This window comes from Lutra lutra, unplaced genomic scaffold, assembly GCF_902655055.1.
Source record: "Lutra lutra unplaced genomic scaffold, mLutLut1.2, whole genome shotgun sequence".
NCBI classification, from domain to species: Eukaryota; Metazoa; Chordata; class Mammalia; order Carnivora; family Mustelidae; genus Lutra; species Lutra lutra.
Genome location: NW_025923848.1, coordinates 1,069,973 through 1,088,096, shown reverse-complemented (window position 1 = coordinate 1,088,096; position 18,124 = coordinate 1,069,973). Strand labels below are relative to the sequence as shown.

The following is an 18,124-nucleotide window of genomic DNA, read 5'->3' as shown; positions in this document are numbered from 1 at the left end:
ACATTGACTGCATTTGTTGGAGTTCCTTCCGGTGGGGATCCTCGGATGTTGGCTAATGGTGTGACTCTAGTAAATGCTTTCCCTTGAAGATGGCATCCGACCACTTTCTGTCTGTGGGAACGTGCTCATGGCCTCAAGGAGATGCATGTTGCTGCGAGCTTTTGCACAGCAATCCCACCACATGGCCTCTACCCGGTGTGAGGTCCTGGGAGTGAATAAGAGCAGAACCCTCTGAATGAAGGGTCTTCGACCTTTCTTCCATCCCTACGGTGCCACTCCAGTGGTTTTCTGTCTACAGAGGAGAGCAATGCCCTAGAATTGTTTCCCCCATGCTTATCATGTCTACTTTCCTCAGAAGGGTGAGTTCTGTCATGTCTCCCGAGGTTAGAGCCCTGACCAAAGGGTCTCCCACACTGGGCAGATGTGTGTGGTGCGATCCAGGATGAATGAGCTCTGATGTCACTTGCAGCAGGGACACATGGCTGAAGGTTCTTCCACATTGTCTGTAAATACAAGGTTCCTCTTTCCAGGACATAACACAGATGGAGTGAGGTGAGGTACATGACAAATCTTCCTCCTGTGCCCCAGCATTGGCCGGGTTCCTATGCAGTGTGACCTCTCTGATAATGGCCGGAACAGGAGGGGCTGCGGAAGGATTGCTCACTCATGTTCCTCCCTTCCTGATGCAACCTACGAATTCCAGCCCCTACCTTCAGGAATCATCTCTGTGTCAACCTCTTCATGCCACTAGTAGTCGGGTGCAGTGTTACTTTCTGGAATTCAGATGATCTTTTTACATGGTAGCCTGACAGCCACGTCACCTGCTGATTAAATTTTGGATGTTTAATTTTCAAAGGCTATACTGGTGAGTCGTGTTGAAGCCAGTGACTTTTACAGACACTCAAGCCATGGCTTGACTTGAGGCAGCTTTCAGCTGATAAATGAAACTATACAAATTTCTGTGGGGACAGCCCGTATGCTCAATGTCTTGGAAGACAGGAGTTTGTGGTGAATGCTTAGCGTATTCCATGTCCAGCTGTAGTGTGGAAGGCCAGGGTCCATTACCATGAAGCTTCCCCTTGACTTGCAGAATAACAGACCTTTGAGATGCACCCGTATGGGTATCACTTCATCCTTTATAATAGGGAATGTATTGCCTTGAGCTCTTGGGGGTTCTACACAGAGAATGGGACATGAAACAGTATATGAAAAAGTACTGAAGTACTGTATGGGGACTAACATAACATAACCAAAGAAAGAAAGAGGGGGAGGGAGGAAGGAATACAAAGAACAAAAAGATAAAGAAGGGAAGGAAGGAAGGAAGCAAGGGAGGGAGGGTTTGAAAAAAGGGAGAAGAGAAACTGGTAGAGCGGCATTAGGGGAAAGCAAAATTTTGAAAGATGTGAGACAAACATCTGAGAGTTAAGATTTGAGCTTGATGACAAAGGAAAGAAATGGAGTCATCTACTAAGGAGCAGAAACCTGTTATAGATATTGGTGATTCGAACCTATTGACCAGATAAACAGGTGAGGAAAAGAAAGTGAGGATGGACTGCTGGGGAGATTAAGATGGGCAAACTCAACAAAGTTGAGGAGAGAAAGAGGTACCACGTGATAGTTTCAGTCCAAGAATCACAGAAGTGTCCTGTCCTCTGAGGACACAGAATGTGCAGTGGGTTAGGTGGATGGAGACAGAAGAGCTGACAGAAATGGGACCATGTTGCAGGGTTATTTCCACAGGAGCCTTACAAGAGACAGGACTGATGTAGGAAAGACGTTAGAGTTCAAAGCGGATGGATGGTCAAGAAAGAAGACTTGAGATAGCTTTGTTGGAAAAAGGTGATTTTTTATTAAAGCACAGGGATACGACCCTTGGGTAGAAAGGGTTGCTATGCTGGGTTCGTGAGAGGAGGCTGACTCTCTAGGATGGCATTGGGGGAGGTCAGGCAAAAGGGAGGTTTTGCAAGAATGTTGCAGTAGGACAGAGGACACACAGGGTACAGGAGGCTTTGCCCTTGTCAGGTGAAGGTGGTTTTTCTAGGATGGCATTAATAGAAAGATGGTTGGAAGCTTCCTGGAAGAATGTTACCTTCCTCTTCTCACAAGTCCTTCTCAAGGGACTGCAGGTTTTAGTAGAAATTCCGTTTTATTGACATTTCCTTTGGCCTCAGCCTCCCTGAGTGTTATGAAGGGGAGTGGTGATGTAAGGGTTTCAGGGAACGGAGTTACTAGTCTCTGGAAGTTAGCTAGCCTCTTGTTAAGCAAGCCTCTTCCTGGAGAATCACGAGGACTTTTTTTTTTAATTTTTTTATTTTTTCAGCATAACAGTATTCATTATTTTTGCACCACACCCAGTGCTCCATGCAATCCATCACGAGGACTTTTATAAACTGAGGGAGACTCCGGTCTTGCAGGGATTTTATCTCTATTTGTGGGGTATCTGTTTTTTCCTTCCCTTGGTTTTAGGGCACTCAGAGTGCCTGAGGAATGTCACCCATATCACATGTTGGGGGGCGGTGTGGTGTGTCAGCTCCTGCTTTGTGCTCGGCTAGCCTTCTCCTCCCTCCTCATGTGCCCCTGAGCAGTTTATACCCTTCTGTTGTTAAGGTTTTTGAAGGAGGATGATCTCATCTTCTGTAACTTCTTCCTGCTGAATAGAGGTATAAAGCTATCCTACCTGTGGGTCATAGCTGGTCAGCTGGGGGACCTCTCTATGTCAGAGTTGTGAAATGAAGAAGCTGCTGAGTGCAGGGGAGAGCGTGTGAATGGATCTTCCTGAGTGGAAAGGACCATCTGTCCTCTGAAAGTGAGTGCAGTGAAGGGTTCCTGGCACCATCTGCAGAGATGGGGTGGGGGTGGGGGGAAACAACACAACAGGGTTAGAAGAAGAAAGAGAAGGAGAATCCCCATGAAGAGTCCTTTGATAGTAGGTGAGAACCCTCCCCCAGGCCAAGAGTTGAGCCAGTCCTTAAAGAGAGGGATCCTTGGAAGTGTGGATTTGAGCAGTGGTGTCTGTTAGGAAAGCAGAAATCTCTTTGTGATAGTGGGGAACGTACCCACAGCATTCTGTCTTTAGCTTGGCACAAGCTCCACCTTGTGAAGCAGTTACAACATCTAAAGCCTTTGCGTTTTGTAGAACTGCTTTATGCATTGGGATCATTCCCATATTTCATTGAGAAATCCTGTTCGGGGTGACATGTAGGACCTTGCCTGTGTACTCAGCAAGGACTTCCCCATACCACAAGACATCCTCCAGTCCCAAAGTGGGACAAAGATGGATGCTAGGTGGCCATGTCAATGAAATAGAGCACACGTGCACCATTGCTTGAAATGGGGAAGGTCGGCTGGGTTGGTGATGGTTTTAATAATGCACCCATGCATCTAGGCCCACCCTCAGTGTCCGGTGGCCTCTGGAGCTTGGGCACAGGTTAGAGCTTCATGGCCATGGTGTCCCAGCTAGGGACACTTATCTCATCCTGAGTCTTTTTGAACTGCAGTCAGGCTTTCAAGGTCTACTTGGGTTTGGAGGGCCATTCTTGGAATGGGAAATCATTTCCGGCCCATGTTGGGTTGGTGGGTAATGGTTTGGGGAGAAGAACCTTTTCTCTAAATTGTTTCATGGGTATAGAGGACAAGGAAGGCCTGTTGGAGTCAGGATAAATACTTGTAAGGTTTTTGCGAATTACAGCCAACAGGTGGGCACTAAGATCTCTGCATTGAGGGCAGACATGTTTGCTGTCAGGCTTTGTCCTCAGCAGTCTGAGTTTGACTAATGACAACACACCTGGTTTTTCTTACCCCTTTTCCTTGACACTGTTGCCATTGCTAAACCATCTGTCCTTGCATTTTCGTAGTGGCATCTTAAGTCTGGTTGACTTAAGAACTTTTCAACAGTTATGAGCCATGGGCGTAGAGTGGTCAGGTCCAGGTCCAAGGGTCACTGCGTTTAAAGTTGGGCTGGTTTCAGGTGTTAGTTTGGGCATATCTCGAAGCATAAGCTGGTACTTGATAAATTGGCCTCCCAGCATCATTTGGTGGCCTTTGTTCTCTGTGACGCTCTGGAACTGATGCCACGTCCTTAGAGTCAGGTGCGATCCCGTATGAATTGTGACGTTCCTTTTCCCAGGAGGGCAGTTGGATGCTTAGCTAAACACTTTGGTTGCCATTTTACCTGAATGGTGTGGCTCCTTGGATCAGTAGGACTGTGATGGAAGAAACCATTCCAAGGAGGCCTTTTTATTTGAGATCTCACCTGAATATCCTCATTAATAGGAGTCGCTGGTAAGTTGCTTGTCCGGGAAATAATAGCCTTCCCAAGTGCACCCTCCGCCCCAGTTACAGAGAGAGTGGGGTCCTTCATTGTCTCCATAGGTCCCCAGAGAACACTGTGGAGTAGTGTATGTTCTCTGGCTTTGAGGGAATGAGTTCCACATACCAGCCCCATCCAATTGGTCAAGGTGCTAGATGAGTTCTACAGTCATGGAGGAATTAATCGCATGTTCCAGTTGTTGAATTAACCTTGAACCCATGCTGTCCTGCTCTTATCCCCACGCAATAAGAAGCAAGCAGATTGCAGGATCATAGGGTAGTTCTATTTTCAACATTTTGAGGAACCTCCATGCTGTTTTCCAGCGTGGTTGCACAAGCTTGCATTCCCACCAACAGTGTAGGAGGGTTCCCCTTTCTCCGCATCCTCGCCAGCATCTGTCATTTCCTGACTTGTTCATTTTAGCCATTCTGACTGGTGTGAGGTGATATCTCATGGTGGTTTTGATTTGTATTTCCCTGATGCCGAGTGATATGGAGCACTTTTTCATGTGTCTGTTGGCCATCTGGATGTCTTCTTTGCAGAAATGTCTGTTCATGTCCTCTGCCCATTTCTTGATTGGATTATTTGTCCTTTGGGTGTTGAGTTGGCTAAGTTCTTTATAGATTTTGGACACTATCCCTTTATCTGTTATGTCCTTTGCAAATATCTTCTCCCATTCTGTCAGTTGTCTTTTGGTTTTGTTCACTGTTTCCTTTGCTGTGCAAAAGCTTTTGATCTTGATAAAATCCCAAAAGCTGCTGGGTATTTACCCTAAAGATACAAACGTAGTGATCCGAAGGGGCACATGCACCCGAATGTTTATAGCAGCAATGTCTACAATAGCCAAACTATGGAAAGAACCTAGATGTCCATCTACAGACGAATGGATCAAGAAGATGTGGTATATATACACAATGGAATATTATGCAGCCATCAAAAGAAATGAAATCTTGCCATTTGCGACGACATGGGTGGAACTAGAGGGTATCATGCTTAGCGAAATAAGTCAATTGGAGAAGGACAACTATCATATGATCTCCCTGATATGAGGGAGAGGAGATGCAACATGGGGGGTTGAGGGGGTAGGAGAAGAGTAAATGAAACAAGATGGGATTGGGAGGGAGACAAACCATAAGTGACTCTTAATCTCACAAAACAAACTGAGGGTTGATGGGGGGAGGGTGTTGGGAGAGGGGGTGGGGTTATGGATATTGGGGAGGGTATGTGCTATGGTGAGTGTTGTGAAGTGTGTAAACCTGGCGATTCGCAGACCTGTACCCCTGGGGATAAAAATATATGTTTATAAAGCTGTAAAAAAAAAAAAAAAAGAAAGAAAGAAAGAAAGGATGAATACCCAAGTTTTGTAGCAACATGGGGGTACTGGAAGAGATTATGCTGAGTGAAATAAGTCAAGCAGAGAGAGTCAATTATCATATGGTTTCACTTATTTGTGGAGCATAACAAATAGCATGGAGGACAAGGGGAGATGGAGAGGAGAAGGGAGTTGAGGGAAATTGGAAGGGGAGGTGAACCATGAGAGACTATGGACTCTGAAAAACGATCTGAAAATTTTGAAGGGGTGGGGGGTGGGAAGTTGGTGGCACCAGGTGGTGGGTATTGTAGAGGGCACAGATTGCATGGAGCACTGGGTGTGGTGCAAAAATAATGAATACTGTTATGCTGAAAAAATAAAAAAAAATTTAAAAACAATAGAATAAAACATGTATATCAGGTAAAAAAAAAAAAAAAAAGAAGCAAGCAGATTGCCTATCCATGAACTAACATGGAAATGTTTCTGAAGATAACCTCAAGTTGTCTCGCTTAGGTAAACAACACATATGGCAAGGTCACCAGTGTTAGATTTGAACGTCTACAAAGGTGGTTTCCTGAACCCTAATTTTCCTCTTCAAAAGAATGCTCCTTTCCAGAGACAGCCAATCTGGGGCTCATGTCCTTGGAAAGCAAGTCCCACTTTAATCCACGTGACCCAATTATTGAATTAAGCTCAGCAAGCCTAGTGATCAATCATGGTGATCGCTTAGAATCGCAAGCCTAGTGATCAATCATGTTGATTGCTTAGAGTCTGCATCACTGGGACTTTTTTGAGGAATCTCTAATTGTTGTCTCTCTAGGCCAGAAGCCAAGGGAAGGACTTGCCATCAGACATGCCTGCAATACCTATGGATTTGGGCACCTTCCTCTTCCTGAGGTGCCCGATATATCAGAGGTTCCTACACCTGCCAGAGAGTGACATTCTTAATGCTCCTGGTGAGGTGGTGGGGAAGTCTGGAAGCAAGGGGTCAGGCAAATATTCCCAAGGGACTTGATGGCTGCAGGTTTTCTGAAAGTCAGCCTTAGTTCCTTAAAGCCCTTTAGTCCCATCTGAGTCTCTGCCTAGCTCTCCCCATAGGACAGTCCCGTTCGAGCCTTGGTCAAACCACCGAGGTTTGGAATTATGCCTCGTTACAAGGAGAAGAGATTCTTCTTGAACATAGGGAGATAGATTAGGGTTGCCTTTTGAGATGAAATGTTTCCTGAGAGCTTTGGACTTGGAAGGCTCAGGTAATGCAAAACGTGCAATGCTTTAATGTGCTTCCAAAGGAATGTTGGCCATTGCTGCTCTGAACATTGAGGTACAGATGGCCCTTATTTTCACTACATCTGTATCTTTGGGGCAAATGCCCAGTAGTGCAATTGTAGGGTCATAAGGAAGCTCTATTTTTAATTTCTTAAGGAATCCGCACAGTGTTCTCCAAATTGGCTGCACCAACTTGCATTCCCACCAAAGGAATGTTGGATCCCATTTCTGTATGCCCTAGGTTTTTAATTGCCTAGGTGTCAATTGCCGTGCTTGAGGCCCATGTTTTCCCCGAGGTGCATTGGTGTACTTGGTGCCCTAGTTCCTCTGCCATGGTGTCTGTGTTCTCCATAAGTTGAGGTCAGATTAGGGATAGCCTATCCTCCCTACACCTATTGCTACTGCAAAACACACAGACTGAGTGGGGCCCACTCTATGGGGCCACTACCAGTGCTGAGTCCAGTGTTGGTCATGGTCAGGTGCATGGGAGCGACAGGGGTGGTTCATGGGTGGCACACTCGGGTAATACAGCTGGGGTGGCTGCTGTCCCTCGAGTCGATTCCAGGGTGGCCAAGGAGCCCTGGCAGTCCTGCTTTTTTTCTGCACCGGTCATGCTCTGCATTGTTGCTGGGGACTGGAGGGACAGCGGGAGGAAGAGCAGCCCCTGAAGCAGAGAGGGGAAAAGACTGGAAGGCTTCTGTGACCCTCAGTCCCAGGAAGGCCCAGTCTCACCAAACAATGGACTATTGTAGGCCCAGATTGTTGCCTTCTGCTCCAAGTGTCGGTCATCAGCAGGACTTGGGCAGCCAACTCTGGGTGTGGCGGCCGACTAAGAGGGTCCTCTTGTCTTGCCTCGTCGTCTTCTGGTGGGCTGCCCAGAAGTCTTCTCTTTGGCCTACAGAGGTCAGTTGTAAGAGAGCCATTCCTGCAGGTGTGTTTCCTTGTGTTTTCATGCTGAATCTTCCTCCGGGCCCAAATCGAAACTGCAAGTGGGGCCACAGGGCCCTCCTGGTTCCCTTTGTCTGAGCACCCCAGGAGACTCTGGTTTCTTGGGGTCATGGGCAGACTGTCCTGTGGTGTAGCTGTGGAGACAGCATGTGGAGTTGTATGAGATAGTGAGTGGCATGTGGCTCGGGGCAGGTCTTACGAGAGGCCTATGGGGTTTTGTGGAACGTGTCTTCTGAGGTGTTGAGGTAGAGGATTCCCTGCAGGACCCATGTATGACATGAAGAAAGGGAAGTTTCCCATGGGCCCCCTGGGGCTGAATGAAGGCTACACTCCCAGGGTCGCTCAGGCCCCTTCACTGAGCTTCTTGCTCCATTACTGCCCGGTCCTCCTCCTGTTGGACTGTCCCTTCCCCAGGCTCTATGAGAGCCCTCAACATGTCCTTCTCTGTGGGGGGAGCCTTTGCCCACACGAGTGTTGCAGGTACTGTGACAGAGAAGGTGTGCTCCTGACTCTCATGGGAAGTGGGTTTGCATGGGTCCCACACTGTGGGCAGGTGGTGGGCAAGGTGGAAACAGGCAGGGAGGGCTTTCCCTGATCGATCTTCCCTGCAGATTGAGGGATTGAGGATAGTCTGTAGAATATCAAACTCACATAGTTAAATGGTGCCATGAGGGCACCCGCTACCTCCCACGAGTCGTCTTGGAGGCTCAGGGGACTGGAGGTGTTGGTCAGGTCCTACGGGAGTGGCCAATGTACATTACTCAGCGAGAGAATGGGGCCTACTCTGTGCCCCAAAGGATGCAGTGCTTGGAGGGGTGAAGTGTCCTGCTCCTATGAACCTCAGGGCCTGTCTTGTTTGCTCATTTCTCAGGTGCCTGAAGTGGGAGATGGGGCCACCCCACCACTCTATCTTCCTGACTAGTGTTGTTCAGAAGCAAGCCATCTCCTGACTTTCGCAGGGTGGGAGGGAAAGGCTTGGGTCGTGCAGAGTGAGGGGTCAATGGGGTGTGGGGCCCTTTTCCAGAGGAGCACAGTGCATGGGTTGCCTGGGGTCCAGTCCCTCCAGACAGCCAACCCCCTTCCTCCAAGAGCAGCAGCTCCTGGACGACAGCGCCCAACCACCACAGGGAGGTGCACGGATCAGGTGCAGGTTCCCCATGGGATGTTGTCAGGCTTCCTAGTGCCTGCGGGAACTGTGACCTTCCTCTCCTCGCCTCTTTGTGGCTAGAGGTCAGAGCAGCACCCTGGGTTTTGTGTTGTTTCCCAAGATGCCCACAACAAAGTCAGGGCAATGAAGGAGAGTATGTGTCCATGTTCGCCTGCCCCTTTTCCTGCCCAACTTACCCTATTCCCAAGTCCTTCTCTTCTTCTGCTTCCCTTGTTGTTTCTGCCAAGTCCACAGAAGGGAAGCTTCTTGAGAGCTGAAAGCAAGAGCAGAACAGGGCATGAGCACAGACTCCCAGGCAGTGCAGAACCAAGTGGGGACACCCAGGCCCAGCCTCCCTTCCTGAGGCCCCTCCAGCAGGGTGAGCTGTGCCTTGTTGACTCCCTGGCCTACTCCTGGCTCTGTTGTCCAGGGCTGCTTCCCAGACTCAGTGGTGAGCTGTCAGGGTGATGTTAGGATAGGGCTGAGGAGGGATACCCTGGGATTTCATGCGACAGTTCAGATGCAAATCCTGAGTGCCTGCCGGAGATTAGGACCTCCAAGGTGGGTGTCATCAAAGCATGGAAAGGGGAAGAGCTGGGAGGAGGCACTTATGGACAGATGAGAGAGGAAGCCCAAGAGATGGAGGTAGAAATGAATTACAGGCGAGGTGTGGCTCCTTTTGTTGGAATCCTCTTCCTCTGTGGAATCCTCCTCCAGGTCATAGAGCAGCAAGGAGGCTGGGGTAGCTGTGAGAGAGGACAAAAGGGAGTTAGTGCAGTTGACGAACTCGGGCCTGCTGCTCTGGGGATGATGGGCTCTGCCCTCAGTTGGGTGATGCCCCAGCTCTGTGTCCTCCGGGGTCTTGGTCACTTGATCTCCACAGGGTGCAGGTGGGTCTCTGGTTGCCCACCTGCTCTTCCCACCTCCGATTCTCTCCAAAACCCAGAAGCCCATCTGCGTGATCCTTTCCCTTCGAGGCTGTCACTGTCCCTAAGACTGCATCTGCAGGACTTTGCCTTCCTCTGTCCTTCTTCCTGTCCCTCCCTGCTCCCTTTCCTCCGCCTCCTCCCCTAGTGCTGCTCCATGTCCTTCCTCTTGCCAAGGTCCACCAGTCATAATGTTGTCCAAGAGGGGGCAACCAAGGAAATAGAGGAGATACCCTGGTTCCACGAAATCAACCCCCTGATCCCTCTGTGCTGGGAGCAGCTGTCATGGTTCTGGGATTGCTGGGGAATTGCAGGGAGAGATGGCTCTCCACCTCCCCATAGCCATGTCTGCCCAGTGACTGAGATGCCCTTCCTAGGGACATGTTTCAAGCTAATACAGCACCCTCTGTTTCCATAAGTGTTACAGAGGATGAATGGAGATGGGAGCACAGGAAATTCTCCAGGTACCCTCAGCTGTTCAGGGCAGCCCTGGAAAATGTCCAGCGGTGTGGTCACTGAATCACAGGATTCCTACCAGAGCTCCTGCTCAGGCTGGCAGTGAATGGATGGGGCAGGGATGTGTGTAGGGCCCTGGGCAGGCCTGAGGAACATTTGCAGTTTGGGCATGACTGGGGGGTGGGGAGCATTGCCAGGACTGTGTGACGGAAAGTTGGGTTTGTGCGTGGAGCTGTGACTCCCTGGCCCATCTCCCAAGAAGCTCTGTGCTATGGCTAGATGACAGCTGGTGAGATGTAGAGTAGACCTGACACAGGATGTGTGAAGCAGCTCCTGAAGCCCCTTCACACAGGCTTAGGGGACCCTGGCCTGCCACAGTGCATCTCCAGGGCAGCTGTATGGGGGCGTCCTTCCCTTGGGAACATGTCCACAGGTCAGACTCGGCTGGGGTGTGAAGGCTGGGAGAAGCTAAGGGACATGGGAGCCTGTGTAGTAATCCAGGGGAAGTTTTCTTTACCTTCTCCAGCTCTGGGAGTCACCTTGAAGGTACATCAGCTTGGACAGAACCAGGAAGGTTTGGTAGTGGATGCTATGAGGGAGAGAGTTTGCCTGTCTTCCACATCCTGGATCCCAATAGAACGTAGTGTCCTGGTTCTTTTGCACAGGAGAGGGTGGTTGGGGTCACAAGTCATGAGTATGACCAGGTCTGGGCCCATGCCAATAAAGACCCAGAATCTATTGTGCACCATTCCCGAGAGGCCATGAGCAAAGAGACCAAGCTTTGACATGTGGCAGTGGCAATGGGAGGCAAGAGCAGGTTTGATGAGAAAGATCCTTAAAAGAGCCATCCAAGGAATCTAGGGCTGATGACAAACCCAGCCTACCATAAAGGCCCATGGACACAATGTCTGTTCTTTTCATTCAGAAACTATGAAATGAGCAAATCATGCTTGTTGCCAATGCATCCCTTTCCTTGATGGTTTTTTTATCCACCATCTTCATTCTCCAGAGCGACAGTGGCAACCTCCTGTACCCAGGAGCCCTGTCCCACTGTTCCCTGCGTCTGTGCTGTCCCCTACCTGAAGAGACTTTGTCCTCACTGTTGGCGTCATCGATGTTCTCTACACGGAAATCTGTAGGAACTGAATCAGGAGCAATGCTGTTATGAGAGAGACTGCCTCACCCATTCATGCCAGTTCTGTTGAGATGTCTATGGGCCATGCAGCATCTGCCTGACCCTTTTGCTCTGCTGTCAAATGTTCACGGGGCTGGTGGAGCCGAAGCCCTTCAAGGAGACAGGGATTGGAGTTTCATCCCTTCTCATGAGACCAGGATGCTGCAGCAGTCACCTCAGTGTCAGTTCTGCATGCCCATGACCCCTGTCCCCTCCCAGTGCAACCATCTAAAACTCCAGTCGTTATGGGACTCTTGACATGTGGTTAGTGAGAGTGAGCAACTGGACGTTTTCGTTTCCTTGATGATTTCCCCATAGTTCATTGAAATAATAAACGACTCTGTAAAATGGATACTGGACAGACTTTTTCCTGGTTATCTCAGCATTAGAAACCAACCAGGAGTGAGGGACAAGCCCTGCTCTCCCGTGTATTTCTCTAGCCTTATTGGCTGTCCTGACAGGGCTGTTGATATGTAAGACGTTCTTGGGCTCATGCACACCCACCAGGCACTGTTGGAGGACTTTGGACCCTAAGAGATTAAGGTGAACCCCCAGTTCCTAGAATAAATGGGGAAGAGATTCAGTACCGTACTGACCAAAAGCACAATGTCATGTTCTCAAAACAGAGAAACTGCTAGAATAGATATGGAACCACAAAGAACACAAGGAGTCAAAACGTTTCTGTATATGAAGAAGTAGGTGGTGGGTCCCGAGAAGCTGAACTTCCAATACCTTGGATCACTCCCCTGAGTCAACAGGATGGTGCTGGGATAAAAATAGGCAGGGGCATGTGGGAGTGAAATAGAAGTGCCCAAATAAATGCGCTCATGATGGCATCATGATGCTTGACAAGAGGACCGCCTAGAAAAAGCATCGTCTTCTAAAGCAGTGAACAGAATAAAAAGGCAGCCCACAGATTGAAGACACCATTGCAATCCATATTTCAGAAAATGTGTGTTCACTGACAAAACAAAACAACAAACAAAAAAAAAAGAAGAAGAAGAAAAGAAGAATGGGATTTCACCAATTGAAAGAATTGAGAAAAAGACTTGAATAGACTGTGCTCAAAGGGAACAAATGACTGGCCAAACGGATGTATGAAAAGGTGCTCAACATAAGGCATCATGAAGGCAATGTGAATCCAAAGGATGCTGAGCTGTGCCATTGTCTGCTAGGGTAGTGAGGACCCAAACCAGGAATTCAAGCCCAAAACCCATTTTGGAAGGATGCAGAAGATTTGAGACTTTGTATGCAATTCGTGGAATTCAGACTGGTTCAACTACCCAGGAACAGCCGCTTGAGTGCCCTCAGAGAGCAGCAAAAGGTACTCCCATGGATCCCACACATGCGACTGAGGAAAAGAGATGATGGAAATCAGCTTCTGTTCAAATATGTGTTTCTCACGAGAGAAAGTCTTGTTTGCTGCCAAAGAACCCTGAATCCTTGATTTGGCTCTGTTTCCCTTCCCAGGCAATGAACTCCCTTGTCATGTCTTTTGGCCCAAACCTTCTGAATAAAACAAGCCCTTCTTGCATGGACAGATGGCCAGGGAAATGTGTAGTGATTGGCCTGTCACGCCTGTTGAGGTTTGAGTTCTCTTTCGCCACTTTGCAATGCACAGAGCACGCTTCGTTCCTGCATGGAGGGTGCCCAGGTCCACACAGTGATGCTCAGTCCCCGAAGACGACCTCATTTCTCCTTTGATAGGCCACCTTTTGGGCCCACCTCAGAGAGCCCCAGCTAGGACCAGTGGTGGGTGTGTGATTTCCCCTGGGAGAAGGCCAGTTTAATTCTTAGACACAGTATCTGCAGGGAAATGGTAGATCTCCACGGAGAAACACGGAGTGGATTGGCCCAAATCTATTCCTGGCCACTTCTCCTTTGTCAGGGTCCTTCCTGAACGGGCTGTTGCATGAGGCTGCCCCAAAAGCCGCCTGCAGAAGGAAGGAGTGTATCCCAACACTGAGTACTTCCAATGAGGTTGGGAAGATGCATCATGGGGCTTCTGATGCAGAGACATGTATGTGAGTGAAGTGGCAAGAGGGAGGTACTGTGACCATTCATGCCTGAGATGTACCATGACGAGAGAGACCCATGGACACTGACAGACACAGAAACAGGGATTGGAAAAGATCTTTGGGGCACAGTTTCCCCCTTCCTAGTTAGCGACAGGATCTGTTTTCTAGGGGGAATTGATGTGTATTTGCAAGGAAAGAGCACCTATTTAAAGTGTAGGTGTTGAAGAGTTTTCACATGCATGGACGTTCATGACGTGATGGTGATGGGAAACTTCCCTTAGAAAGTGGACACCATTAATCGCCACGTGGAAGGGAACAGACACGTATGAGAACATACCATTCACCCAACGGACAAACACACCAACCCTGAGAATCACAGCACATGCATTCCCATGTAAACACACCTCCTGCCCAACACCCAACTCTACAGCACCTATGACCAGCACAGTAGCTTCTGGGGGCAGGGTCTTGAGGCCTCAGGTCTCGTTCCGGAACATGACCCTAAGTCTCCTTGTAGCAGGATCTGGATTCTGGTGGCTCTCAAGATGGAGCCTGTAAGGAAGCCCTACCTTACCGATTGTCCAGGTTGCTCCAAACCAATGAGTGACTCTAGAGTACAGCATACTTACCATTCTCCCTTTCCAGCAGGGCCACCTGCGATCTCAGAAAAGAAAACATTATGGACATCAAATCATGCCTTGTCCTGTGTGCACAGCTCTTTTGTTCTCTTGGTGATGGGCAGGGTCATGGGCAGTGATATGGAATCCACCTAGAGGTTGCATGCCCTGGGTCCATTGGACAAAACAGGTGGCAACGTGGTGTCAGTAGCACCCATGAAAAAGCTCACTACCCTGTGGACTGTAACCGAACCTGCTGTTTCCTGCAGAGTCTTTGGAATCGTGTATCCATGGGTAACAGACCCTTCCGAAATGATCTCCCCACCAAGGACATTGTACGTACTGAGGTGTTCGGATCTGATTTCGAGTATAAGAGAACAAGGGATGCTGTACGTCATCTGAAGAAAAGCTAACTTACCACCTTGATGAAAAATGTGGCCTCTCCCTCTGTGCTGTCCACGCCAAGGCCATCACACAGGCTAGCCAGGGGATCTAGGTAGATACACACAGAGAGCATCGGGACCAACGGGGCTCTTCGAGAATCGCTCAGGGAGCTTTGCTTGACATGCACTTGTGGACAAGTGTGTGGAGGTGAGGACCTAATCAGTATGGACTGAGCTGCAGTTGGTCCTTTCTGGATGGAGGCTGAAAGGTCCTAGAGAGGAGCGGGATGTGAAGAGAATCTCTGCCTCCTATTGGAGCTACAGGGCCTGATGTAGATGTGAAATAGTCCATCTCCAAGGCACACCTACTCCCTGCACCCAAACCTGCACCACCTAAGAGCAGCGGAGTAGTTTCCGGGGACAGGGCCATGAGGCCACAGGTCTTTCCCCAGAAAATCGCTTTCTGTTACTCCGACCCTATTCTCAGTTCCGCAGGACCAGGAATCAGGGTGGTTCTCATCATGGAGCCTGCGAGGAAGCCCCACCTTTCCCCTTTCCCACGTTGTTGCAAACAAGTGAATGACTCTAGAGTACAGAATAATTACCACCATCCCCTTCCAGCTGGGACACCAGTGATTTCAGAAAAGAAAACAGTATGAACATCAAATCAAGTTTTGTCCTGTTTGCATGGCTCTTTTGTTCCCTGGGGGATGGGAGAAAACCAGATGGGGAAATGTGCTAGAGGCCCCTGAGCCCCAAAGTATGAAGAGAGCAAAATGAGTCCTGCCCAAATGCGCCCAGTCTTCCTACAGGTCCCATATTCCAGGTCCCATTAGACAAAATAGTTGGCAAGGAGGAATAGCTGCTACCTGTACCAAAGCTCACTGCCCTACAGATGGTAGATGATCTTTCTGTGGCTGTCCCGCCCCTCTGCAATGTCTTTGGGATTCAGTAGCATTTGGTAACGGATTCTCACTCAAACTTCTCCCTACCCTGTAAATTGTGCACGCTGAGATTTTTGTATATGATCTTGATTAAAAATGCGAGAAGAATTTTGTGTTTCCCATAAAGAAAGGCCAATGTACCACCCTGGTGAAAAATGGGGTGTCTTCCTCTGTCATTCCCGTGGAACGTTCACCCTCCTGTCCATCCAGTGAAGCTAGGGAGAGAGACACAGAATGCTCAGTCCACTGGTGGGGCTCGGCAGGAAGAGCTCATGGAGTTTAGCTTGGGGCAGGCATGCACGGGAGTGTATGGAGATGTTGGGTTAAATGGGTATGGACTGAGCAAGCTGCTGCCACATCAAGAAAGGTCAGGGCAAGGAGCAGGAACAGAGAAAGAAACATTGACTCTGAACTTTAGCTACAGGGAATTGAATCAGGGTGACCTCTTCAATCCGAAAGAGGGTAAACACTAATATGCACGCTACATTTTACTGACAGGCAAGATCTTCCAATCAGTGACTATGTTGTGGTCATTGTCAAGATCATTTCTTTGCCAGGACCAACCTATGCCACTCCTCCCTGTCTCTGACCTCTTTTAGGATATTATATTTCTTCAGAAGAACACGGTGTGGCAGGGTTGCATTCAATGTAAGCACAAGTATCCTAGAGGTTTCTATTTGTTCTTGAGTCATGCATGGTCTGGAGAACCAAAGACACTGGAATTCTATGAACTGTCATCTGTGCATTCCAACTGAGTCCCCATCCACAAAGTGCTGAGTCTTCCCAGTCTTCCTTTTCTATGGCATGTGGGCGTGTCCTTCCAGTCAGCAGGACCGAGTTTCCCAGGAGCCCCCCCGCCCCCAATCAGGAACTGGCAAATTCATGAGAGAGCAGAGGCCAGGCGAGAGAAGGACACTCTCTAACCTGGCCATGTAGCAGGTTGTCAGGAAGTTTTATCAGGCACCAAGCTAATGATGCTTTCCTGGCAGTTGCCATTTGCCAATGAGCCTTCCCTCTGTGCATTCAAGAAGTGAGCGTTTTTGTAAGGCAGATGATGATGTTTTGGTAGACTAAAAAAGCTTCTGATTCTTTTGTGTTTTGACCCTGTCTTAGAAATATCCCCAGCTAGGACAGATGTGGACCCCTTCCTTTCGCCCCATGCCTGTCTGAGGAAAGGGAATCCTAAGCAACCAACCAGGTGTAGCTGTGGTCAGCACGGAATGTGTTCTAGGGGGTGTGCATAGCGGGGATGAAGGAGGTTTGGCTTTGAAACTTTGACCCGTGCACGGAACCTCATTAAGTGGGGGATGTCTTCTGATGAAACAAATGCACTCATCAAACCCACATGCCTAGTCCTGTCACATTGACCCACACAAAAACAAGCCCCAACTCTCAGACACATCAAGCACACCACGTGAATGACCTACTGGTTTACGGCACTGTAGACCAGGGTCCTGCTTTTCTACAAGACACTCTGTTTGTTCAGTCCACCCCAGCCATTGTGCCCAGCAGGATCTCAGAATGGACGAAGCTCCCCAGAACAAAGGAGGAGAGAAGGCCCTATCTTGTTCTTCAGCTAGATCTGTCCCCCAAAAGTGACTGATGGGACAACATGTACATGGACCATTTCTGGTTGCCGCCTCCTGTAGTTGGAGAAAGGGAAAACCAGTGAGGATCTCAGCACCCTGTGCACACCATGTGCACACATCTCTGTGCCCTTGGTGCCGTAAGCAAGCTAGATGAGATGCAGTCATTGAGTTTATGATCCAAAGAAGGAGGAAATGACCTCCAGAAATGGCTCCAGTTTGGAATGTCAAATCTCCCAGTCCATTTTCTTCAGCAACTCATTTCAAAGCTATTTTCATAGACAGAATGATCTCCTGGAAAATGCTCATGACCATCCATTGCCTAAGGAATGGTGATGATGTTTTCTCAGTGCCCATCTAAATAGGGTTGTTAATGGTATAAACTCACTGCAGGATCTCAGCACCAAGGAAATTGTCTCTACCCTCTGGCATGTACATGTTCAGATGTTCATGGAAAGAGAAATCAAACACTAGTTGTCCCTCAGAAGCACAAAATGACTTTACCAAGGGTACCGAGTGGCTCTGACATTGAAGCTTCTGCCTTCAGTCCAGGACCTGAACCTAGGGTCCTGGGATGGAGCCCCACCTTGGGCATCCTGCTCAAAAGGGGAGCCTGCTTCTTCCTCTCCCTCAACTACTCCCCCTGCTTGTGCGCTTGTGCACTCTGTATATCTCTCTATCTCTCTGTCTTTCTTTCTTTCAAATAAATAAAATCTTATAGAAAAATGAGTTTACCTGAGGGAGAGGCATAGTTTCTTCCTCTGCCCTCAAAATGGGTAGCTCTTCCAACAGGTCCTCGTGGAGAGGTAGGAGGATACAGAACCACTGTGAGGACACTGGTGTGGCTGTGCAGGAAGTAGGCAGGGAGTTTGGATGGATGACGGCAGGAGGCAAGTCGGTGCGTGTGGGTGCTTAGGAAGTACGGACCGCACTGCTGCCGGGCTTTCTTGGTGTAGAGAGGAATGGATGCGGGAGGAGTAGGAAGGAAACAAGAAGAGGGTTTTTGTCTTTGTAACTAAAGTGAGACCGATGAAAGCC

General features: G+C 48.9%; 1 pseudogene; it reads right to left on the bottom strand.

The window, feature by feature from the left end:
* Nucleotides 1–7,362: 7,362 nt before the first annotated feature.
* Nucleotides 7,363–9,289, bottom strand: LOC125092719 (uncharacterized; annotated as a pseudogene).
* Between the last annotated feature and the right edge of the window lie 8,835 nt (nt 9,290–18,124).